This window comes from Crinia signifera, chromosome 3 (assembly GCF_055691185.1).
Source record: "Crinia signifera chromosome 3, ASM5569118v1, whole genome shotgun sequence".
Taxonomy (NCBI): domain Eukaryota; kingdom Metazoa; phylum Chordata; class Amphibia; order Anura; family Myobatrachidae; genus Crinia; species Crinia signifera.
This window is the reverse complement of record NC_139219.1, coordinates 313,694,641-313,721,018: the sequence shown is the minus strand read 5'-3', so window position 1 is coordinate 313,721,018 and position 26,378 is coordinate 313,694,641. Positions and strand designations below refer to the sequence as shown.

The 26,378-nt window shown below is 46.3% G+C and overlaps 1 protein-coding gene across 5 annotated transcripts in view; it reads left to right on the top strand.

Moving 5' to 3' along the window:
- The first annotated feature begins 1,282 nt into the window (after nucleotides 1–1,282).
- OPN5 (opsin 5) overlaps nucleotides 1,283–26,378 on the top strand; it is an 87,244-nt gene continuing 62,148 nt past the window's right edge. The window contains exons 1-2 of one of the 5 annotated variants that reach the window (XM_083178657.1): nucleotides 22,455–22,778; nucleotides 26,074–26,325. The gene's annotated coding sequence lies outside the window, so the exon portion shown is untranslated. The other 4 variants (XM_083178658.1, XM_083178656.1, XM_083178659.1 and 1 more) reach the window with 4 other exon arrangements.

The following is a 26,378-nucleotide window of genomic DNA, read 5'->3' as shown; positions in this document are numbered from 1 at the left end:
ACTCGGTGCGGCGTCAACTAGTTACGGCACTGTGTCTTAGTAAGGTGTCTGGAGGCGGAGACATTACTGATAGAGTTATTTGCAACTGCATTGTTAGTGTGCAGATTCTGACTACAGGATGTATAATTGTTAGTTCAAACCTGTTACTATTAGACAGAACTATGGAGTGTAGTAACTTGATATACCTAGAATTTGTGTGTTTCTTACACAGGAGCAAATAGCTCTACCAGTAAGGTGTCTGCTACTAGTGGAACGGGTCACAGGTTCTAATGCATTCTATGACACTTGCAAAAATGATGTTTAGAATGACGAGAGTGTGATGTCTATTGTCCTGCCAGGATTTGAAGTCAGCCAATGAAGCAGAATGGACAGTTTTCAAGTAACTGATTCGAACTGGCAGGGGAGGAGAGGTGCCCCCTTGGGAGCAGGAGCCTGGTGGCAGCTGACTCCATTGCCCTCCAGAGATACGCCTCTGGAGAAGGGGTTAATTAGGTGGCAGACAGGAATGAGTTCCTCTACCTCTCCAGGACCACTTTAAGTACTGTCTTAAGTACTGTATGTGCTGCAGAAGTGCTGGATTGGCAAATATGCAATATAGGCACCTGCCTATGGGGCCCACGACAACGGAACAAAATAATATTGATTTGATGTTGAAAGGAAATTACAATCAACCTTTATTAAATAGTTTTCCTGAGATTCCAGCTGCCTATGGGCATCCCCAGCGTTTACCGCAGCACTGCACCGGGGCCCCACATCCAACTACTCTCACTGCATGGGAGATGGGACAGACCTAACCAGGGAGGAGAAGGCGAGAGGTCACTGCGCATGTCGGGTCCTAGGTACTTAGGCTTAGCGCTTGTGTCGCAAAGGAACCGGTATGAGGTTGCAGATTAAGCAGAACATGTGGCACAAGGCAGCGGATGGGCTGCACCTATTGGACCTCTGTCTGTTAACCATGAAATGCCAGCAGTGTGGTCAGGGTACAGCACCTCTGCATGGTACTATAGCCGGATTACTGATTCTAATAAGATTTTGGGGAAAGGTCTCTGGCGGGATGTATGGTGTCGCTACATTACAAAACCCACGGTATACCATATGGGGAGTTTTGGTGCAATTTAAGGATAGGACTCATTCCTCCTCACATTCTGGTACAAGTATACCACCAGTCTGTTGCATGGTGTGTGAGTGACAGTATTAGCAGGCTGCTCAGCCCCCTGCTCCAAGCTACACTGTTGAGTACAGTACATCAGAGGAGCCCCTCCCAGCAGCAGTACTGGATGCCCAGATGAGAAGAAGTACTCTCTCCCCCAGGAGTCATTCTCCTGCCCTGCACTGGAGCACACACACACACAGCTGCCAGGGCTGGTGTTATATAAGGAGGAACCAAGGCAGCAGCACTATCCTGGACACTGGGATATCCATGTGTGTGTGAGCAGAGCATTGCATCCCCAGTGCTGCCTGCCATTCCCTGTGACTGACTGAGAGCCAGACAGCCAACTCTGCAAGTTGCACCAGGACACACCACTGTGGGGCAGGGAGTCCATGCCTGGGAGATAGAGAGATCACAGTGTTGCTACATTGTTACTTATCTGACTGGCACTATTGGATGTACAGGACCAGGACCAGGAGCAGCAGCACAACACACTGGTGGATTAATGTGTCCTGGCCAGTTGTTACAGGTACAGTGTCTCTTCCTTTATGTAATCGGCGCCCACATACTTAATTAGCCCCTGAGTCCTGTACGTGTGTAATAATCATCCCTGTGGCTGTGCTTGTTGCTGTCCTGCACTCCCTGATACTATAATGTACCGTAGTAACATCTTCAGGGTTGTATAATACTGACAGGAGCATGTAGCATTATGTGCAATGCACAGGACTTTCTACAGCTGCTGACGGTGTGCTGGGATATTTATGTATAGCGTCTACAATGATAAGCAAAGTAATACAAACATAAAACCATGAGACAACACAACAACAATAATAATAGCAACTGTATATAAACATCACCCAAAAACATAACAACATTGTGCTTCTGTCTATATTTACTCCCTGTTATAAAAATATACTTAAGCTGGGTAAAAACGATATCGTGAACGATATTTACAAATATTCCTGCATGTTCGACCAGTGAACGGCGGTAGCGCGCATCGTCAGTCGCTTAGCGCATACATGCGGGACAATTTGTTGCTCCGATTGGTCAGAATTGTTCAAATGAACCGTCTAATGCACAGGTTCTCAAAGTCGGTCCTCAGGACCCCACACAGCGCATGTTTTGCCGGTCTCCTCACACGATCAAGTGACATAATTAGCTCCACCTGTGGATCTTTTAAAATGTGTCAGTCAGTAATGAGCGCACCTGTCGGGTGACCTGGAAAACGTGATCTGTGTGGGGTCCCGAGGACCGAGTTTGAGAACCCCTGCTCTAGTGTGTACGCAACTTTAGAGTCACAGCAACACCTCCCAGGACCCCTCCAAACTTCAGAGTAGCGTGTGTGTGTTTTGTGCTAACAGTAGAATGGAATTGCGATGCCAAGGTGCAGGTTTATCAACTTCGGTGAAGTGATAAAGTGGCTGGTACTTTATTGACGGCTAATCAGACCTTAACTTAAAAATGACAGTTTGGATCCGAAGTACCAGCCACTTTATCACTTCACCGATCTTGATAAACCTGCCCCTAAGGGACATATCCAGTTAGGCGCAGGATTTACTGTGTGGGGAAACGCTTCGGATAACACAGAGCTACATATTCAGTTATTCTGCGTTTACCTTGTGCGGTGAACCCTCGGCTAATGCGCAGTAACCCATAAACTTGAATGCGTAAACTATAGGTTTCCCTGCATGTTAAATCCCATAGCGCACATTATATTGTAGCTCCTGTGACCCAGGATCAAAGCGAGCAATTAGTGTGACACGACTAACTGGATAAATCAGGCATGTCCAAACTGTGGCCCTTAAGCTGTTGTGAAACTACACATCCCATCATGCCTTGTCATAGTTTTAGCATTCCTCAATAGCAAAACTGTGGCAAGGCATGATGGTACGTGTAGTTTCACAACAGCTGGAGGCCATAGCTGGCAAACAGAAGTGCTGCAGGTTGTTTGAGATTTAAACCAACAGGTGATCGATACGACCTGTAACAGACAGAATACCAGTGTAGCAATGGGGGAGAGGGGCAGCTACTAAAGTTGACCCTAAGGTGACGGTCTAAAGTCTCCAGTTGCTGTCGGACTATGCATCCCAGCATACCCTTCCACATATTTGCCTTTTAGAGCATGCTAAGACACAGGGCACACTGGGACGTATAGTTCCACAGCATACTGTATGTAGCGCCACATGGCAGAATATAGTCCAGTGTACCCATGTGTTATTTATATATAAAACCGTCCTAGTCCTGTAAATCTATTCCCGGTTCATAGTTAACAAAACTCTTGTATGTTACTTAAAATGTAGGCTGTTGTTATTTTTGGGCTTGTATTGTGCCAGAGAAATGTCAACATTGTGCAAGTATGTGCGAGCCGTAAGACACCCAACCCTTTTATGGAAGAGGTAACAACAGAACAATAAAACACATTCAATATTTGCAACAAGTGGGAAAAGACATTAGTACATTAACGCTTATGTGTTGTGGTTTCCTTCATTCACCAGCTCAAATATCCCGTATGGTGCATAGCACAGGTCTCTGTCCACTGGAAGCTTTTGAATGAAGCTTCTACTGTACTGTATACTGTATATATGTTCAGGGCATGAAAATCGTACGTAATGCTCAAGGCTGTATATTGTGGTTCTAGTGTTTTAATATAATCTGGCACTTGTGTTGCGGTAGTGACACCTACATTAAGCCAAAAAGCTCAAGAACGCTGATACAAATGCAAGTGTGACTATACTGTATATCTATATACTAGCCCTCTCAAAGCAAAAGCTTCGAAGGTTAGTCTGCTACAGTACCTTGTGATTGCCTCTGTGTTAATGTATGTGTGAGAGAGAAAGAGACGTAGTTTCACTCGCTGCCAGCAGATGGCAGTGAAGTGAAAAGGTGGCTGGTACTTTATCACAACCGAGCAGCCACCAACTGTCATTTTTCAAACACAGTCTGTAAATTGACAGTTAGGAGCTGATTGGTTGGTGATGAAGAACCGGCCATTTATAACCTCGTCGAGCTTAGTGAATCTACCCATGGTTGTCAAAATGGCAGTTAGGGGCTGATTGGCTGGTTCTTTATGTCTCTAATCACCTTCTTCTTTATCCCAATTGACCGGGACTCTTCCATGGCCTGTAGAGAAGGCAGTTACGCGTTTCTCCGTTGACTTGTGGCTTCCTCTGTGGATCGTTTCTGCATGGTTAGAAATCTCTCTCCAGCCGCTGAACACTATGATTTATGGTCTAGAGAACACATTCCCTCCAGCACGTGTCTGTGTTTGATTGAAAGCTTACATTATTATTTGTGTCTGTGTCCAGCGCTGTGGTTTGTACAAGGTGTATTGATTTTCCTGATGATCACATTTAGAATGGGTCGTCACGTAAATCCCAACAGTAACCTGTACTCTATTCTGGCTGCAACATCAGAGAAGTCTGGTCTAGCAAGGATTGGAAATTGCTGTTTAGATCATTGTACTTAGCTGGTCAATTTGCAACTTGCACTAAAAACCGTGTTACTAGAGTAGTTATTGCTTTTGCTGTATCACAGGCAACATAACCATCTCTGCTAGGCTATATACAGTATAAACATACAGTACTTACCTACCCTCTCGGAATGGTTGGGAGGGTCACGAAAATCAGGTCCTCCTCCCTGCAAGGGTGGACAAGCCCCCTCAATAAACCTCTGCACCCTCTCCCTTTACCAGTCAAATACCGTCATTTACGGCTATTCTGGGGATGGGGCGGGGCTAAAGGCCGCAATTTGTGTCATTTAGTACCACCCCCTCCCTAAAGAGCCATGAATCACAGCATTTAATGGAAAGGGGTGGGGTTTAATTATGGCAAGCCCTGCCCCCACCCCCCCTTAAAAGCTGCAGACACATTAAAAGTTGGATCTCCAGCCCCCAGTTAGTGTACCTTCACATAGCAGCATTTAATGCACCCCTAGGAGGGGCACAGGGCATACAGTACCCCAGGCTCCCTCTGTAAGGAGGCCCCCCAGAACAGAGCATAGTGACATCACTAAGTGGGAACTGGGTGGTGACACTGCGATCACACAGAACTGTTGGCATGGGATAGTAGTGGGACTATCATAAGAGAATGGTATTTGTATATAAAAGACATTGACAAAGTCGACATAGATAAAATGTTGACAGAAGCAAAAGGTCCACAAGGCAGTGGCCGACATAAAAAAAAGATGACATAAGTTCTTTGGGCGTTTTTTCTTTGTTACTTTACCATTCACGTGGATTCTGAGCGAAGTCAGCCACGTGGGGGGGTGCGGTACACTGATTTGTGCGCCAAAATCTACAAATTAACACCAAAAAGATATGAAAAACTCATGTTGACTCTTTCATGTGTCGACCTTTCGTCTGTCAACTTCGTTTGTGTTGACCATTTGGTGTCCACCTACTCACTGTCGACATAGACACTGTTGACCCTTTATACCATTGTTATGGTGTATATGGCCGACAGTCGCTAGGTTGACCACTAATGGTCAACAGCGAGTAGTTTAACACCTAAGAATGGTCGGCATACACAAGGTTGAACTTGTCAGAAGGTCGACACACTCAAAATGTCAACATGAACACGGTCGACACATGACACGGTCGACAAAAGTTTTTCCCATGATTTTTGGTGCCTTTGTCGACATGGACATGGACACCTACTCACTGTTGACTAATAATGGTCGACCTGTCCACCGGATACCTTATACCAGGAGTGGCCAAACCTGTCCTCAAGATCTACCAACAGGTCATGTGTCTCAGGCCACCTGTGGATCTATAGTAGGAATGAATGCAGCATGTATGATAATGTGACAGTTAGTAAAGTCTGCACCTGTGCACCAGCTAGGTCGTCTGGGAAATGTGACAGTTAGTAATGTCTGCACCTGTGCGGCAGCTAGGTGGTCTGTGAAATGTGAACCGTTGGTAGGTTTTGAGGACCGGTTTGGCCACCCTTGGATTATACCAAAGAAACACAGCCATGCGATGCCTTATTCAGAATCAGCCTCTTTAATGCCCTCAACTGTTATGTCTGGCGATAATATCTTAATTGATCATTCTGTCAGCAATCAATGAATCATCCATAACTTGGGTTACTGCTGTGTGCACATTTTCAGTGATTTCATGAATATTGCTTATTTGTTTGTTTGGTACTTGTTTCCTAGCACGGCCACAATCGCATTGATCTTGTGCCCTTAATAGTGGTATGCGATGGCCCCCGACGCGATGGACCCGATTTCCCATTGAAATGCATTGAAAAGTTAAAAAATCGCGTCGGTCGCGTCGCATGCGGCTAAATAAGCATTAAATGGTCCCGACGCGATGCCCCCGATTTCCCATAGGGAACAATGTTAAATGGCTCAATTTACCCAAATCAACAGGGAACAATGTTAAATGGTCCAGAAACCCCCAAAAACACCCCTGAACAGTGAAATGGCCCCCCAAAATTAGTTAACGCCACCCCATGATCAACGTGAACCCGAAGCGTGGCGAGCGCAGCGAGCCCGCGAGGGGCGGCGGTACGCGTCCTCCGACCTTTTCATACCCCCACTATCCACGTCGGCATGGAGTTAAGAATAGAATAGTGTGGCGAGCGCAGCGAGCCACCGAGCCCGAAGCGTGGCGAGCGCAGCGTGCCCCGCGAGGGGACGCGGATACCTTCACAGGTAAACGCGTCCCCTCGCGGGCTTCACAGGTGTCCGCGTCGCCACGGACACCTGTGAAGCCCGCGAGGGGACGCGTATAGCTGTGAAGGTATCCGTGTCCGCTCGCCACGCTTCGGGCTCGGTGGCTCGCAGCGCTCGCCACACTATTCTATTCTCAACTCCACGCCGACGTGGATAGTGGGGGTATGAAAAGGTCGGAGGACGCGTACCGCCGCCCCTCGTGGGCTCGCTGCGCTCGCCACGCTTCGGGTTCACGTTGATCGTGGGGTGGCGTTAACTAATTTTGGGGGGCCATTTCACTGTTCTGGGGTGTTTTGGGGGGTTTCTGGACCATTTAACATTCTTCCCTGTTCATTTGGGTAAATTGAGGCATTTAACATTGTTCCCTATGGGAAATCGGGGGCATCGCGTCGGGACCATGCGATTTTTTTAGTACGCATGCGATGCGACCGATCAGATTTTTTTACCTGCAATGCCCCAGATTAGAATCGGTGTGGCCGTGCTAGGAAACAAGTACCGTTTGTTTTTCTGCAGTTGTATTATTCCTTTATTATGTGTCATTTCTATCTAAAATGTGTACTGGTGTTTGTGGGTAAAGCACTGCAGGAAGTTGCTATTACTCTCCCAGTATAATGATCTGGTGGTACATGCATACAGTATGTGTACTGGACTGGTGATTGTGAGTACAGAACTGCAGGATATAATGATCTGGTGGTACATGCATCTGTGTACTGGACCGGTGATTGTGAGTACAGCACTGCAGGATATAATGATCTGGTGGTACATGCATCTGTGTACTGGACTGGTGATTGTGAGTACAGCACTGCAGGATATAATGATCTGGTGGTACATGCATATGTGTACTGGACCGGTGATTGTGGGTACAGCACTGCAGGATATAATGATCTGGTGGTACATGCATATGTGTACTGGACCGGTGATTGTGGGTACATCACTGCAGGATATAATGATCAGGTGGTATGTGCATCTGTGTACTGGTCTGGTGATTGTGGGTACATCACTGCAGGATATATTGATCAGGTGGTATGTGCATCTGTGTACTGCACTGGTGATTGTGGGTACAGCACTGCAGGATATAATGATCTGGTGGTACATGCATATGTGTACTGGACTGGTGATTGTGGGTACATCACTGCAGGATATAATGATCAGGTGGTATGTGCATCTGTGTACTGGTCCGGTGATTGTGGGTACATCACTGCAGGATATAATGATCAGGTGGTATGTGCATCTGTGTACTGGACTGGTGATTGTGAGTACAGCACTGCAGGATATAATGATCTGGTGGTACATGCATATGTGTACTGGACCGGTGATTGTGGGTACAGCACTGCAGGATATAATGATCTGGTGGTACATGCATCTGTGTACTGGACCGGTGATTGTGAGTACAGCACTGCAGGATATAATGATCTGGTGGTACATGCATCTGTGTACTGGACTGGTGATTGTGAGTACAGCACTGCAGGATATAATGATCTGGTGGTACATGCATATGTGTACTGGACCGGTGATTGTGGGTACAGCACTGCAGGATATAATGATCAAGTGGTACGTGCATCTGTGTACTGGACCGGTGATTGTGGGTACAGCAGTGCAGGATATAATGATCAGGCAGTACGTGCATATGTGTACTGGACTGATGATTGTGAGTACAGCACTGCAGGATATAATGATCTGGTGGTACATGCATATGTGTACTGGACCGGTGATTGTGGGTACAGCACTGCAGGATATAATGATCTGGTGGTACATGCATATGTGTACTGGACCGGTGATTGTGGGTACATCACTGCAGGATATAATGATCAGGTGGTATGTGCATCTGTGTACTGGTCTGGTGATTGTGGGTACATCACTGCAGGATATATTGATCAGGTGGTATGTGCATCTGTGTACTGCACTGGTGATTGTGAGTACAGCACTGCAGGATATAATGATCTGGTGGTACGTGCATCTGTGTACTGGACCGGTGATTGTGGGTACATCACTGCAGGATACAATGATCAGGTGGTACGTGCATCTGTGTACTGGACTGGTGATTGTGGGTACAGCACTGCAGGATATAATGATCAGGTGGTGCGTGCATACAGTTGTGCTCATAAGTTTACATACCCTAGCAGAGTTTGTGATTTTCTGGCCATTTTTCAGAGAATATGAATGATAACTCAAAAACTTTTCTATTACTCATGGTTAGTGGTTGGGTGAAGCCATTTATTGTCAAACAACTGTGTTAACTCTTTTTAAATCATAATGACAACAGAAACTACCCAAATGACCCTGATTAAAAGTTTACATACCCTGGAGATTTTGGCCTAATAACATGCACACAAGTAGACACAAACGGGTTTGAATGGCTACTAAAGGTAACCATCCTCACCTGTGATCTGTTTGCTTGTAACCAGTGTGTGTGTATAAAAGGTCAGTGAGTTTCTGGTCTCCTGAAAGACCCTTGCATCTTTCATCCAGTGCTGCACTGACGTGTCTGGATTCTGAATCATGGGAAAAGCAAAATAATTGTCAAAGGATCTGCTGGAAAAGGTAATTGAAATGTATAAAACAGGAAAGGGATATAACAAGATATCCAAGCAATTGAGAATGCCAATCAGTAGTGTTCAAACTCTAATTAAGAAGTGGAAAATGAGGGATTCTGTGGAAACCAAATCATGGTCAGGTAGACCAACAAAAATTTCAGCCACAACTGCCAGGAAAATTGTTCGGGATGCAAAGAAAAATCCACAAATAACTTCAGCTGAAATACAGGACTCTGAAAAAAAGTGGTGTGGTTGTTTCAAGATGCACAATAAGGAGGCATTTGAAGAATAATCGGCTGCATGGTCGAGTCGCCAGAAGAAAGTTATTACTACACAAATGCCACAAAGCATCCCTTTTACAATACTCCAAACAGCACAGAGTCAAGCCTCAAAACTTCTGGAACAAAGTCATTTGGAGTGATGAGACCAAAATTGAACTTTTTGGCCACAACCATAAACCTTACATTTGGAGAGGAGTCAACAAGGCCTATGATGAAAGGTACACCATTCCTACTGTGAATCACGGAGGTGGATCACTGATGTTTTGGGGTTGTGTGAGCTACAAAGGCACTGGAAACTTGATCAAAATTGATGGCAAGATGAATGCAGCATGTTATCAGAAAATACTGGAGGAAAACTTGCCCTCATCAGCCCGGAAGCTGCACATGGGACGTACTTGGCCATTCCAATATGACAATGATCCAAAAAACAAGGCCAAGTCGACCTGTCATTGGCTACAGCAGAACAAAGTGAAGGTTCTGGAGTGGCCATCTCAGTCTCCTGACCTCAATATCAATGAGCCACTCTGGGGAGATCTCAAACCTGCAGTTCATGCAAGACAGCCCAAGAATTTACAGGAACTGGAGGCTTTTTGCCAATAAGAATGGGCAGCTTTACCAGCTGAGAAAATAAAGAGCCTCATCCACAACTACCACAAAAGACTTTAAGCTGTCATTGATTTTAAAGAGGTTAATACACAATTTAAACTTTTGATCAGGGTCATTTGGGTAGTTTCTGTTGTCATTATGATTTACAGAGAGAGAGAGATGGTGCAAATGCACTATGCGATCATTACATTATAATATATAATAAGAGGTAGTTGGTATATCATTGGCCAGTGATATTGGCCTCCCCACCAATCGTCCAGGTCACCTCTTGTCGAGCAGGTCCCTAACACTATGGGGTCACCACCTGGGACGCAGGGAACTCCGAAAAATCCAGACACGTCAGTGCAGCACTGGATGAAACATGCAAGGGTCTTTCATGAGACCAGAAACTCACTGACCTTTTATACACACACACTGGTTACAAGCAAACAGATCACAGGTGAGGATGGTTACCTTTAGTAGCCATTTAAACCTGTTTGTGTCAACTTGTGTGCATGTTATTAGGCCAAAATCTCCAGGGTATGTAAACTTTTAATCAGGGTCATTTAGGTAGTTTCTGTTGTCATTAGGATTTAAAAAGAGTAAACACAGTTGTCTGACAATAAATGGCTTCATCCAACCACTAGCCATGAGTGAAAGAAAAGTTTTTGAGTTATCATTCATATTCTCTGAAAAATGGGAGGAAATAACAAATTCTGCCAGGGTATGTAAACTTATGAGCACAACTGTATGTGTACTGGACTGGTGATTGTGGGTACAGCACTGCAGTATATATATATATAGATGGTGATTATGGTATTATACAATCCCTTCCAGCTGAACGCTGCGTTCTGTGTTATTCAATCCTCTGTGAGAGGTGGAATCATTTGTATCCACTCCATTCATTTATAATGAGTATAAGCATCAGAATAGGCAGCTACACCCACAGATAGCACTGCTTCTGATTGGATGGCTGAGTCTATATACACTTGCTGTGGTTACGGTTTAATTGACTATTATTGTAATGCTTTCTCCGCTGAGCACCTAGACTGCGTCTGTTAGTTCCGGAGATCTTGTGTCCAGCAGCAGATTCACACATTACAAATACAGTATCATCAATTATAAATGCAAATGCTGCTGTTAGATTGTTATAGTCATTTAACTTGTCCATGACTTCTTTATTGTAAGTTTAAGTGCATCCTATAGAAAGTGTTTGGAGAGAACTTCTGGCACTAGACTGAAAGGGGGCCTGGCCATACTAGGCCCCTTTTCCGATACTTACAATGGGCAGTTGGAGACCCCAAAAGATGCCATAGTACTGTACCTGCCAAAAAGGTATAGTTGGAGGATATGACTTTACTATTAAGCCCGCTTGTAGCAACGTAAAACCGCTCGAAGCAAATGCTTCGAAAGCTAGTACATGTAGGTTCACTTGCTGCCAACAGATGGCGGTGTTTCGGAGTCTCACGGATAGTAGACAAATATAAAGATGATACACAGTGCTGTTATATGTTATATGTTCTGTTATATGTTCAATCCTACTGGTGATGGAGCGAAGTTTGAGCATAGCAGGATTTAATATAGCCATAGCCAGATTATATGGGAGGGGATACTGTGCCCCAGACCCCCATCTGTCAGAGGGCCCCCTGGCCAGTAACATCACTAGTTCTCCCTATTGTGCAGCAGCAGAACCGGCAGCCAGAATGTAAGCAGGACAGTATAGAGTGGAGGCAAAGACACAGCAGTATTAAAGGGGTGATTCAGCATCCTGTCCCAGCGTGTAAGTAGTACAGAGGCCAGGGGCGTAACTATAGCACCGCAGCCCCTGCGGTCGCGGGGGGGCGCTGTGCATGTGGGGGCGCCGGGGGGCTGCGATGCTATAGTAATGCCCCCGCCCCCCATCCCCCGCAGGCTTACCTGTCTGCGCGTCCTGGCTCCTCTCCTGGATTTAATCAATTCTATGGAGACGGACCACGATAAAATGGCTGCCCCATAAAGCAGACAGTCCGCTGAAACTGTCTGCGGTATGGGGGCGGCCATTTTATCGTGGTCAGTCTGCATATAATTATTAATTGAAGCCAGGAGGGGAGCCGGGACGCGCAGACAGGTAAGCCTGCTGCGATGGGGGGGGGAGGCGCCGGGGGGGGGAGGCGCCCCCCCCCATTAGCGGCGGGGGGCGCCCCAAACCAAGCTACGCCACTGACAGAGGCGGCTGCTATTCTGTCATGTGACAAGAGGGATGATAGGTTTTATTTTTCTTTGGGTATTTAAAACATACTTACCTACTTTGATTGTCTCCACTCCGGTAGAAGCCTGGAGAGGAGACTCTGTGTAGCCTTTTCTGGGGGCGGGTGTTTCCATTGTTAAACCCCACCCCCCTTAGGCCCCTCCCCATTTCAGTAAATGCCGCTATTCGCAGCTCTTTGAGAAGGTGGTAGTGAATGACGTGCCCCACCCCCTCCCCGAAGAGCCACCAATGCCGGTATTTGACCGGTAGAGGGAAGAGGCATGCGGCTAAATGTGTGAGTCTTACTCGCCCTTCCGGGGAGGTGGACCTCATTTTAGGGACCCTCTTGGCCATTCCAGGAGGGTAGGTAAATATGATTTAAAGGTTGTTTCCTTTTTGGGGGGTTTTTGCTATAATATAATTATTTTATGGACTTGTAACTTGCTGGGACTTCTATGCTATTACTGATGCCTGTGCTTGTGTTTCCCTCCTATATCCCTATAGATTGTAAGCTTGCAGCAGGGCCCTCCTACCTCCAAGTCTGTCTGTTGTTGCCCAGTTTGTTTTATCTCTGTCTAATACTGTAAAGCGCAACGGAATCTGCTGAGCTACAGTATATAAGAAACTGTTAATAAAAAATAAATATAATAACATATTATAAAATAGTCTCTCCATTAGGTGGAGCTACAGTATAAACAGTACCAGGCATAACATACTTATTTTATTTATTTACAGTTTCTTATATAGCGCAGCAGATTCCGTTACAGTGTCTTATATAGCGCAGCAGATTCCGTTACAGTGTCTTATATAGTGCAGCAGATTCCGGAACAGTGTCTTATATAGCGCAGCAGATTCCGTTACAGTGACTTATATAGCGCAGCAGATTCCGTTACAGTGTCTTATATAGTGCAGCAGATTCCGTTACAGTGTCTTATATAGCGCAGCAGATTCCGTTACAGTGTCTGATATAGCGCAGCAGATTCCGTTACAGTGTCTTATATAGCGCAGCAGATTCCGTTACAGTGTCTTATATAGCGCAGCAGATTCCGTTAGGTGTCTTATATAGCGCAGCAGATTCCGTTACAGTGTCTTATATAGCGCAGCAGATTCCGTTACAGTGTCTTATATAGCGCAGCAGATTCCGTTACTGTGCCTTATATAGCGCAGCAGATTCCGTTACAGTGTCTTAAATAGCGCAGCAGATTCCGTTACAGGGTCTTATATAGCGCAGCAGATTCCGTTACAGTTTCTTATATAGCGCAGCAGATTCCGTTACAGTGTCTTATATAGCGCAGCAGATTCCGTTACAGTGTCTTATATAGCGCAGCAGATTCCGTTACAGTGTCTTATATAGAGCAGCAGATTCCATTTCAGTGTCTTATATAGTGCAGCAAATTCCGTTACAGCGTCTTATATATCGCGGCAGATTCTGTTACAGCGTCTTATATAGCGCGGCAAATTCCGTTACAGCGTCTTATATAGCGCAGCAGATTCCGTTACAGCGTCTTACATAGCGCAGCAGATTCCGTTAGTTTCTTATATAGCGCAGCAGATTCCGTTACAGCGTTTTATATAGCGCAGCAGATTCCGTTACAGCGTCTTATATAGCGCAGCAGATTCCGTTACAGCGTCTTATATAGCGCAGCAGATTCCGTTACAGCGTCTTATATAGCGCAGCAGATTCCGTTACAGCGTCTTATATAGCGCAGCAGATTCCGTTACAGCGTCTTATATAGCGCAGCAGATTCCGTTACAGCGTCTTAAATAGCGCAGCAGATTCCGTTACAGCGTCTTATATAGCGCAGCAGATTCCGTTACAGCGTCTTATATAGCGCAGCAGATTCCGTTACAGCGTCTTATATAGCGCAGCAGATTCCGTTACAGTGTCTTATATAGAGCAGCAGATTCCGTTACAGTGTCTTATATAGTGCGGCAGATTCCGTTACAGTGTCTTATATATCGCGGCAGATTCCGTTACAGCGTCTTATATAGCGCAGCAGATTCCGTTACAGTGTCTTATATATCGCGGCAGATTCTGTTACAGCGTCTTATATAGCGCAGCAGATTCCGTTACAGCGTCTTATATAGCGCAGCAGATTCTGTTACAGCGTGTTACATAGCGCAGCAGATTCCGTTACAGTTTCTTATATAGCGCAGCAGATTCCGTTACAGCGTCTTATATAGCGCAGCAGATTCCGTTACAGCGTCTTATATAGCGCAGCAGATTCCGTTACAGCGTCTTATATAGCGCAGCAGATTCCGTTACAGCGTCTTATATAGCGCAGCAAATTCTGTTACAGTGTCTTATATAGCGCAGCAGATTCTGTTACAGTGTCTTATATAGCGCAGCAGATTCCGTTACAGTGTCTTATATAGCGCAGCAGATTCCGTTACAGTGTCTTATATAGCGCAGCAGATTCCGTTACAGTTTCTTATATAGCGCAGCAGATTCCGTTACAGTGTCTTATATAGCGCAGCAGATTCCGTTACAGTGTCTTATATAGTGCAGCAGATTCCGTTACAGTGTCTTATACTATAGCGCAGCAGATTTTGTTAAGTGTCTTATATAGCGCAGCAGATTCCGTTACAGTTTCTTATATAGCGCAGCGCAGTGGCAAACGCAGGATTTTCAGAAGGGGGTTTCCAGAGGGGCGGAGCAAAGCACGGAGATGGACACTTAGGTGACCCACTATATGCCGGGTCAGTTTAAGTATTATGGATAGACCAAATGTATATGAATAATAATAATAATAATATATATACATACAGGGGCATCAACAGCAGTGTAGACCCCTGGGCATAGCAATGTATTGGGGCACCTACCGATCCTCCAGCGGTAGGGGTGGGGGAAGCTTTAATGTCCCGCGGGTGGTAGGGGGTATTATATCAACCGCTCAGCATGTAGGGCCAGGGTCAGTAATCTCCACTAATTACCCCTTTACTGCACAGATGGTGGGAGAAGGGGGCATTGGGCTGAATGAAGGGACCCTGATACAGAACTTCCAGGGTGGTAGAGGATGTTTAATATGCAGGGGAGGGGTGTATAGTGTAGTGGGCTTATTAGTCATAATTTCTGGTGGGAGGACAGCTTGCTTGCCTGCAGATATCTCCAGTTCCCGGAAATAGATTTCTTAGATTTTAATGGAATTAAAAACTAGAGAATCCCACCTACCAAATGGTATTGGGGAGTAGGGGATCAGAGTACAGGAGGCAGAGCAATCTGCCAACCAGTATCTAAAACTACATACCAGGTGTGTGGAGCTGGAGCAGTAACCAGCTGCTGGAAGGCTGATATCTCTGGTTCTGGGAACAGTAGAGACAAGCTTCTAATGTCCCTCAAAGGGGGAGAGTCCCAGCTTTTGGAATATACCCTCAGAAAAACTCTATGTCAGACAGAACCTGAAATATCTGACTGGGAAGAGCAATTAACAGGCTTGGATGGGGACCACTGCTTTGAAGTCAGATATCTCCGGTTCCCAAGGGCCGATTTTTAAAATTCTTATACCCATGGAAAGAGGAGACCCTCAGCTTTCAGGCTAATGCCCTTAGACTCCTGGGGGGGGGGTTTCTGGGTACTCAGAAACCCCCCTGCGTGCGCTACTGCAGCAGATTCCGTTACAGTGTCTTATATAGCGCAGCAGATTCCGTTACAGGTTCTTATATAGCGCAGCAGATTCCGTTACAGTGTCTTATATAGCGCAGCAGATTCCGTTACAGTGTCTTATATAGTGCAGTAGATTCCGTTACAGTGTCTTATACTATAGCGCAGCAGATTCCGTTAAGTGTCTTATATAGCGCAGCAGATTCCGTTACAGTTTCTTATATAGTGCAGCAGATTCCGTTACAGTTTCTTATATAGCGCAGCAGATTCCGTTGCGCTTTACAATAGTAGACAGTGATAAAACAAACTGGGTAACAACAGACAGATTTGGGGGTTAGAGGGCCCTGCTGCAAGCTTACAATCTATAGGGATATAGGGGGGAAACACAAGGACAGGCACCAGTAATAGCATAGCAGTCCCACCAAGTTGCAAGTCCAGAAGGGAAGCTATATAATACATAAGTGCCTCAGAGGGTTATGCATGTAGAACTTAAATATGATAGGCTTGCCTATATTAAATCTAATATACATAATTGGTTTAAATGTAATATACACAATCCTAACCTCCCAACATGGCCTATTCCTGGAGGGACAAAATGGTCTCTACCTAGACTTCCTGCTTAATCTATGACTGTAATCACCTATGGTGACACCGATTTAATTTATAAGACCAGATGACACCGGTCATATACTAAGAGGGAAGGCCAGGTAGAGAGAATTATTTCATTCCTGTAATGGGCTATGTTGGTAGGTATATACAATCTAATATACCCCCCTTCCCCCCAGGCCCTCCAGTCTTAAACCCCCTCACTCAATTAATCCAGCCCCGAATCCCAGAATACAGCTCACCAGCTAGTGAGTGTATACTAAACTGAGTAATGAAGGGGTTGCTTCATATCAGCCGGTTTCTGGAGCTAAGTACTGGGCCAGATGGATTAAGCTTCAAAAGTGATAAAATGGAGAGTGATAAACAGTCAGCCAATCAGCTCCTAACCGGTCATTGAAAAATGACAGGTAAGAGCTGGCCCACTATCTCACACTACACAATATGGCAAGTACACATGCTCAGTAGAGATCTCCACCGCAATCTTGGGATAGTGCATGAAGGCTCCCTGGAGAATAGGAACACCGGAGTCTGTACAGTAGTACAGCAGAGATCTATCATGTTTTGGAAACGTTTGTGGTGTTTTACTAACTATAGAACGGAAATTCCCAGATTTGCAAATAAATGATACTTTGGCAGGTAGTCTCTGTGGTAACATTGATTGCAGTGCAACCTACCTTTTATATTGTGAATATTGTTTAAAGTAATCAAACCAATCACAAAGCATTGAAGCTTGCGGGGCTAGTCTCCTGGAATGTAAGGAGATACCTGATCTCCAGGGACAGTAGCCCATAGGGGAGTGATTAGGGTTACCACCCGTCCGGGATTACTCCGGACAGTCCGCTAATTGAGCCCGGAGTCCGGAAGGGTGGCTGCCCCAGACTATACATTCTCCGGGAATTGATCCGCCCCTAGGGTTACCACCTTTGTGTTGAGAGATTCCCGGACAGTGACCCGCCCCTTGACACACCCACAGCCCACCCATTGACCCGCCCCCAGCGCCACCCCTTATGTGTTTTTTTTTTTTACATTTGCTTCATATCTATTCTTGATTTTGCACACGGTAATGCCACATACACGTTACATCACGTCACATGCTGTAATGCCCATTACACATTATGCAGCACGCCGTGTTGCCCATTACACATTATGCCATGAATGGACAATTTTTTTAAAAACAGGGACAAAATGTATAGTGCACGCACCAAAAATTTGCACCATAATGCCTATTACACGTCACACATCCATATTATACCACATGCCATGATGCCTATTACATGTTATGCCAGGGCTCAACAACTGTTGGTAAAAGGAAGGACAAAATGGACAGTGCGTGCCGCAGGCGCGTACAAAAAATTTACACCATAATGCTTATTACACGTCACACACCCATATTATGCCATATGCCATAATGCCCATTTCAAGTTATGCCAGGGCTCAACAATAAAATAAAAAAAATAAGGACAAGAGGGAGAGTGTGCCAAAAACTTACACCAGAATGCCTATTATACATCACACAATCATTACATTAGTATACTACATGCCCATTACACATTATGCCACACACTCTAATGCCCATTACACGTTATCCCATACACAAAGTAATGCCCATTACATATACAGTCGGAGGACACGTGATATCATACAAGGAGTCAGTGACACTCACACATCTTTATTGGGAGTGCTACTTCTTATAGTGAGTGTCCCGCGCTGCGTGCCCAGTGCCGCAGTCTAGTGACACAGGACGGCGCCATTAGTCTCAGCGCGTCCTGAGACCTGGCATCTGCAACCCAGTGGGAGGAGAGCTGTCAATCACCGCCGCCAGAGAGTTCCTGCACATATCGCTCTCAACGCTAGCCCCTGCTGCTCTCACAGAGACCTGCTAAAAGTCTGCACGCTGTGCATACTTCTTCTTCTACGGCACACAGAGAGATCTCCGTTACCTCCATCATCTACTGCAGCTACTATAATGATAAGTACCTGCACCATACACCTGTACCATACATCTGTGTACACCTTCCTGTTATATATCAGAATCAGCATCAGAATCGGCTTTATTGGCCAGGTATACTTGCGTATACTAAGAATTTGTTTTCATTTTGCTATGCAGCAGCCGGGTGGGTAACAAGTAAACAGCATACAGTATAAACAATATAACCAGGTGGGGGAACATGTACAGTAATACAGAAAGATATTCCTAGGGGAAAAAGTGTTAGTAATGTGCAAAGGGTTATGGCGCTTCTAGACAGAGGCCTGTATTCAATGCTCCCAATTCTCAGTTTTTTTCGGCGAATCGGCTGTTTTCACTCCTTGCGGTGAATCTGTTTCACTGAAAATGTGATTCACCCTATTCAATGTTCACTGTTCGCCGAAAGCAAACAAGGAATGCCGGCCAGTTCTCCGTTTCATACTCGCTGCAAGTCGCCGGAGTATTTCAATGGGGTTTTCACTGGGATTCGCCGAGAGTGTATTCAATGCTAGGATGGAGAACTGCTTTCTCCATGATTTTTGCTATGATACGCCGTTTTGCATTCAACGTCTTTTTTAGGTGAACAGGAAAGTGATCTTTTGAAATAAAGGGTCTTGGGGGGGAAGTTTGGTGTCAAAAAATCCGATTTTTTTTTCTAAGAAGGGGCATGCTATTTGTAATCATGTGCTTAAAGCACATTAATATATATTTAATTTAATTTAAATTTTTATACACTTTGGCCAGCAGGGGGCCAGGAGCCGAGAGCAGCTCATTAATAGTCATTTATTCACTGCACTCTGGTCCCGATCATTACGATATGGACCAGGGAGTGCAGCGGCTGATAATCCCAGACCCCTGCCAGCTCTGTGGGGGCTCTGCCAGTGTCCTGGCAGCCCTCCTCAGTGTCAGGCGCAGGCAGGGAATTCTGCGAATGTGCAGCGAATCCTAAACAGGATTCGCTGCACATTTCGTAAATGTGCATTGAATACTGCACAGAGAGGTGTTCATGAGTTCACGTGTCAACAGGTGAACCGCTTGAGGAAGGAAACTTTTTAGGCTTCTGGTGGGAACAGCCCTGTAGCATCTGCCTGATGGCAGCAGGTTAAACAAGCCATGTCCAGGATGTAGTTGGTCCGTGACTATCTTCGTTGCCTGCTTTTTTGCTCTGGACAGGTACAAGTCCTGGACAGAGGGAAGGTCCGTCCAGATTATCTTCTCCACAGTTCTGACCACCTTTTGGAGTCTGCATTGTCTCTCTCGCTGGCGAAGCCGTACCAGACCAGTATTGAGGAGCATAGTACAGACTCCACAATCGCGAAGTAGAAGAGGAGCAGAAGCTTCTGTGGGATGTTGAACTTCCTCAGTTGCCTAAGGAAGAATAGCCTCTGCTGTGCTTTTCCAACAATAGTATCAGTGTTGGGCCCCCATTTAAGGTCCCAGGATATTGTGGTTCCTAGGAACTTGAAGGAGTCCACTAGCGACACCACACTTTCGGCAATTGTTAGCGGAGGAACACCAACAGACTTCTTCCTAAAGTCCACTACCATCTCAACTGTTTTGAGTGGGTTGAGCTCTAGATGGTTGCTACTGCACCACCGGGCCAATCGGTCCACTTCATGTCTGTAGGCCGATTCGTCCCCGTCCATGATAAGGCCAATGACGGTAGTGTCATCGGCGAATTTGATTATCTTTACTGATTGCGCCTCTGAGGTGCAGTCGTTGGTGCATATATATCTGCAATACTGAATATCACCAAAGTTAACCCTTTGACTACCTGTTCACTCTGTCTGTGCTCACCCCTATTATAAACTACAATACCTGGTTAAGCTTCCAAAAACGTGTCATCTAACAACACCACAAGCACCGCTATATACTCTGCCAACAAATCTCACCCCATATAGCATTATAATACCCTCACTATGCCCCCCTGTACCAAGCCACACCCCTCCCACAGAGGACAGCCAGGAAGTCAGCAAGTAACGGGGCAGGATACACCTGCTATGTATTAGTGAGTGACTTTTCTTTAGTTATTACCCCTAATGGGCCGAGTGAGTGACACACAGATGCGTGGGCCGATGAACAGACCAGATATTCTCACAGCTACCCATTAAACGTGTTGCATTCCCATCTGCTTCCATCACTGGAGATTCTGTGGTACCAGCTTGTGCAGAACTGCTGAATAGATGCTGGGGCCAAGTAAGGTCGAGGTCTTCTTAGCATTACTGTTTTCCATTCTATTATGTGAATGTGGAAATGTGCACTATAATCATAATGCATTTTACTTGTTATGTGTGAAGTGTGACCTTCTTTGGTAATACTCCTGTAGCCCAGAATGTGTGGTAACGCAAAGGAAATGCTCGTGCTGTTGGGTTCAAAGAATAATTGAAGTATTTAAACACTGAACATACAACGGAATCAGAGAGCAGTTGGAGGGGGGGGGTTACCGAGGCTTGTGTGATGCTGTCAGACTGAGGTGTGATGTAACCGGTACCTTGAACTCTCTGCTCTCGTCGTCGCAGCCCATCGGTGGTCTTGGTGTTCCAGTCGCCTGAACTCTGTGGGCAAAGGGACAAGGTACCCCAAAGAGCAACAACCCCCACACCCCCACACACACAATAACGGGTTCACCAAACGTGAGGACAGTGAACAGGTATTTTATTAGGCAGCTCTGGATCACAGGTCACCGCTGGAAGTAAGTATGTAAAACGATTGCAGTAAATGACAACGAATAGTGGTATGAATCGGTCACAGGAATACCGTGCGCCATGCGACCCTGTCACCACGGGTCGCAATTCACACGGTATATTATGCAGCAAACATGATTAAGCAATTACAAAACAATGCAATTGATTAGAAATCACAAAGCATAACCATGTATAGTGAATCATACAGTGTAAAATACAATAAATTAAAGGATACCGTGCGCGGTGGGGCCCACAGTCGTCACTGGGCCGCAGTTCGCACAATATACTGCAGAAACAGTCTCATATATACAATATGAGCATACAAATACATCAATTCCTGGTTTAAAATGCAACATTGTACTCTGAGTAACAATGAACCTATGACAGGATGTACTAATTCCCTTAAACTGCGCAGTTTACCCCTAAAGTTAGGTACGTTTGGCCTAGGTGCACTGAATATACCGCCAGGTGCGGCGTAGTAAACAAACGCTGGTGAATTAGGCTCGGGACTGTACAGTCTCCAACTGGTCGCAGTAAAGCACTGGGTGAATGGGTAGTTTGACAGTTCCTACGGTCCCTCAAGCAAATTGGTCTGCTTAGTGACCTGTGTGAATGGGGCCTGTTTGGAAGCCCAGGTATCCTGGAGGCGGGGCCTATGGCTGAGGGCTTGTTAGGGCCGGCCAAATAAGGTGGTGCCCGGTGATGCAGTTCCTGGCTAGGAAGGGATAAGGGCTCCGGGCCACTGGGCACACTGAGGCTAGTGGGGCTGCTGGCTCTGGGGTGAGTGAACGACCGGGACGGGCAATGGTGAGGTACCTGGGGTTCTGGTGCCGTTGCCAGCTCCTGCCGGTCACTGCTGAGCTGAGCGCCCACCGCTGGAAGCCTCTGCTGGGCACTTGACAACCTCTGCTGGGCACTTGACAACCTCTGCTGGGCACTTGACAACCTCTGCTGGGCACTTGACAACCTCTGCTTGGCACTTGACAACCTCTGCTGGGCCTTCCAGAGCTGGCTGTGGGATACGCTGATGGGTCACTGGTGCTGGGGACCATCACGTGGCTCTCAGATGCAGGAGGACTCTTGTACTTTCTTATATGAGGCACTGCTGCGCTGGTCTCCCGGCAGTGCAGCTCCGGGTCCCTCCTATCATTCACCGCCGGGGCTGTAGGCTACACCGCCCCCCTCTCCTCTATGTATGAGCCGGCTTGACTGTGTTACTGCGCTGGTTTCTGCTGGGCTCACCCCGACGTCCTCCTCTCTGCGACGCTGCTGGGTGCCCTCTGCTGACGCTCCCCTCCGCGGCCCCTCGGCAATCAGCTCTCCCAGGCTGTCAATCACCGCTGGGCTGGCTCTCCTCGCGGCTCCCCTGTTCGCCGCTCTGGTCCCCGCTGGCCGCGGCCGCGCGTGTGCGACACTGCCTGACAGCCTCCGCCTGTCACCAGCCTCCGCTCTCCTGTGCGCTTCTCAGGTCAGTGTGCACAGGGGATCAAGCTGTAGCGCGTCTCTCTCTATAGGCTGCACAATCTCTCCTGACAGGTCAGCAGCCCCTTCGCTTCTCTCCGCGTTGAAGCGTTCCCCTCCGGTTACGCGCTTCACCTCACGCTCTGCGCTTTACACACTCTGCTCACTCCTTACTTTGGCGCCAGTCCTCCTCCTCCTCAGGGGCACTGATACATGCCAATCTGCCTAGAAACAGGCAGAGACACCCCTTCAGTTTGGCGCCCTTCTGAGCCACCAATCAAAGGGGGTCCCTTTGACTCCCTTAGTTAGGCAGATAGGAATCCTAGCTGTGGGGCGGTTGCCTAGCAACCCCCCAGCACACTGCTGCTCACCATTTTATTCCTGGGGAAAGTACAGATGGGCAATAAGGAGAACGGGAGCAGGAGGGGTATCACATGTGGGCTTGCTGTGTAGGACAAATTTGCAGTGGTAATTACCCCTATTAGCTTGAGGTTCTGCTTTTTTAAATCAGGGGGCATGGTCATGCATCCAAGATTTGTGCATTCCTGCTGTAAAGTCCTCTAGTCCTGATGATGTCACCGCAAATCATGTGTGATGTCATGTGCATCACACAGTCTCATCCAGAGTGTTTAAAATTCTGAGTTGGACCAGGAATTTTGGTGTATTGGTCAATACTGTTACACTCCATCAAATACTTCTCCTGGAAGCGGCAGAAGAATCCAGATATTTAGGATAATCCTCCACAGTCCCATAGCGGTGTGTGGCTCTCCCGCATCCCTGGCGCATCCTGCCCGCTTCCTTGTGAAGATGGCAGGATGACAAAAACATTAAAAACACTTCATGCCATGCCATGCCATTCTAGCCGTATGCCAGGATGGAAGAGGACACATCTGTACCTACCAGCTGTACAGCGTTTACAACAGGACAGTCCCACGATTCGGACATTGTCCCACTGTACCACCCGACGGAAAGGTTAGAGGAGACTTTGATTATCACTGACATCTCAACATTGCAGAAAAATGGGCAGGGTGATAGCCCTACTGCTTGGAGAGAATTGAGCACGCCCCCAAAATTTTAAAAACCGGGGGTTGTGCCCCGAGGTCATGCCCTCCTATCGGAGACCACACCTTCATTCAACCCAGGCTTCTTCCCCTCTTTTCGGGTCGCATACGTCCTGATCTAAAGACATCAATAGTTGGGAAGTATGTGATTGTCATGTCAATATTGAGTATACTGATCAGCAATCTGTCTGCCTGGTGGCCTAGTGGTGACTTATTTTGCATGGTGGATGCACCAGCTCCAGCGATGTCCTACAGTCAGCTGACCGGGATTTCCAGCAGATCCAGTCGTGTTTCTGATGGTGAGTGTCCCTAACCTTAACCCTTCCCCTAATGCCTAAAGCTTAACCCCACTGAAATGCTGACTCATTCATGTTGATACATCAAAAGTCGACATTGTGAACATGTCGGCCTTCTGCACATGCTCAATATTGACATTTCAACAATGCCAGCATCATAGCTGTCAACATTTTGATGTCAACATAAATTTCAACATTTATGATGACAACATTTATTCAGTGCTAGTCTGTTTAATTTAATGAAGGTTGTTGCCTGCCCTCAGGAGATAAATATCAGCTTATGCAGCAGTCACTAGATATCTCAGAGGGCGGTATTCAATGAGCCTGATTCGCCATGTTTTTATGGCGAATTTGTGCTGTTTGGTGAATTTTTGACTAAAACGGTGAATCACCCTATTCAATGACCAGATGGCGAATACATTTGAAGGTTTTTTCGCCATTATTCACCGAGTAGCAATCACTATCTTTTTATGGTGAAGTGGAATGTGAACTTTTAAAATAAAGTGTTTTGTTTTTTACATTTGGTGTCAAAAAATCAGGAATTTTATTCTGAGGAAGGGCATGCTATTTTTATTCATGTGCTGTAAGCACATGAATATATATTTAATTAAAAATATATATATATATATTTTTTTTTACACAGCAGCCAGCAGGGGGCGCCGGAGCCGAGCCGCTCATTAGATATTCATATATTCACTGCACCCGATCGTTACATATGCACGATCGGGTGTAGTGAATATACCCGGTCCCCTGCTGGAACCCCCGGGGGGCAGCCTGTGCTGCCTGGCACCCGGGGAGCCTACCTCCCCCCCACATCTGGGGCAGGCAGAGAGACTTCCATCTCCCTGCCTGCCACCGTCCTCAGGCTCCCTGCGGCGTTCGCCGCAGGAGCCCCTGACTCGTTGAATACCGGAGCCGGCGAGGCTCCGGAACGTGGCGAATGTGCAGCGAATCCTAAACAGGATTTGCTGCACCTCACCGGTATTCACATTGAATACCGCCCAGAGAGGTAGCTTTTTCAGTTCTAGCAGACCTACACTGGTCTGAGGCAGATGCAAGTGGGAAAATGGACAGAACTTGGAGATCTCAGCATACCAGGAAGATGCAAAGCAATACAACGGAAGTATGTGCATCGACCGGATCAGAATTACACTGACTGATGGAGTTCGCTCCTGCAAATGGGTTGATCTGTTTGTTAACAGACCAGATATTATGGGTGGTAATTACTAATAGTGATACTCAGTGGGCAGATGAGGGGGTCAGGAGGCATGGCGTGGCATAGATACAGTAGTACCTGTTCTGTTTTTGTGGTCCTGACCCTGTTCTAAAATGTTGAAATTGCCAGTATTACAAAGCAGGGTGTGTGGCTACAATGATGTGATTCAACACGATTTGCGTCAACATCCAGCCGGACCTCCAACTTTATTTGATTGTTGCAGTGCAGCTGAGGGAGACTTGAATGCTCTTCCAGGCAGTGGGGAGTGCCATCTGAGATATGGGAGCCTCCCGGACATTCCAGGAGTATAGGCAAGTTTGAACGTATGAGATTTGGCAAGTGCTACTTAAAATCTGACAACAAATAGAAACAAGAAACCTTCTCCCTGATGATTATGAAGTGTTTTAAACAACTATAACTGAATGATCTGTGTAATAAATCTATCCTATGCCCGTTTGTCAATACAGTAGCATTGATAATTCCATGGTAGCTCTTGTAGCCAATCAGAATTCAGAGGTTCTAGAGCTGCCAATATATTTTTGCTATTGCTATGTTTTATCACTTTTTTGGTTTCTGAATTAGATTTGCCATAAAATAAGATGAATAAATGCTGTTTGTTTTTATCCAGAAGGGGTGGGGCTACAACTGAAATGGGCGTGGATTGGGTACATAGGGTGTGGTTTGTGCATATCAGGAATCTGGCCTAATGTGTACTTAATTTCTCACTAGGAATGTATTTAGTTATCCTGTTAAGCTCGGTGTCATGTACGAAATTCACCTCCACACGTTCCTTGGATCCAATGATTTATCAGGCTGCGGTCCGTACACCGGCCCCCACATTTGTACGACTTGGATGGTGGAATCATTGTGACGTAGAGTTTTTCTCCCACTTCTACTATGTATGGAAACAGTGTCCATGTATGGGCCAACAGTCCCGGGGCCACCCATGATCAGACGGTGCACCAACAGTCTGGCAAAGTGGTAAGTCGGTAGCAGAGGAGCGGTTATCGTTTCCCAAGGACTAATCAGATGAT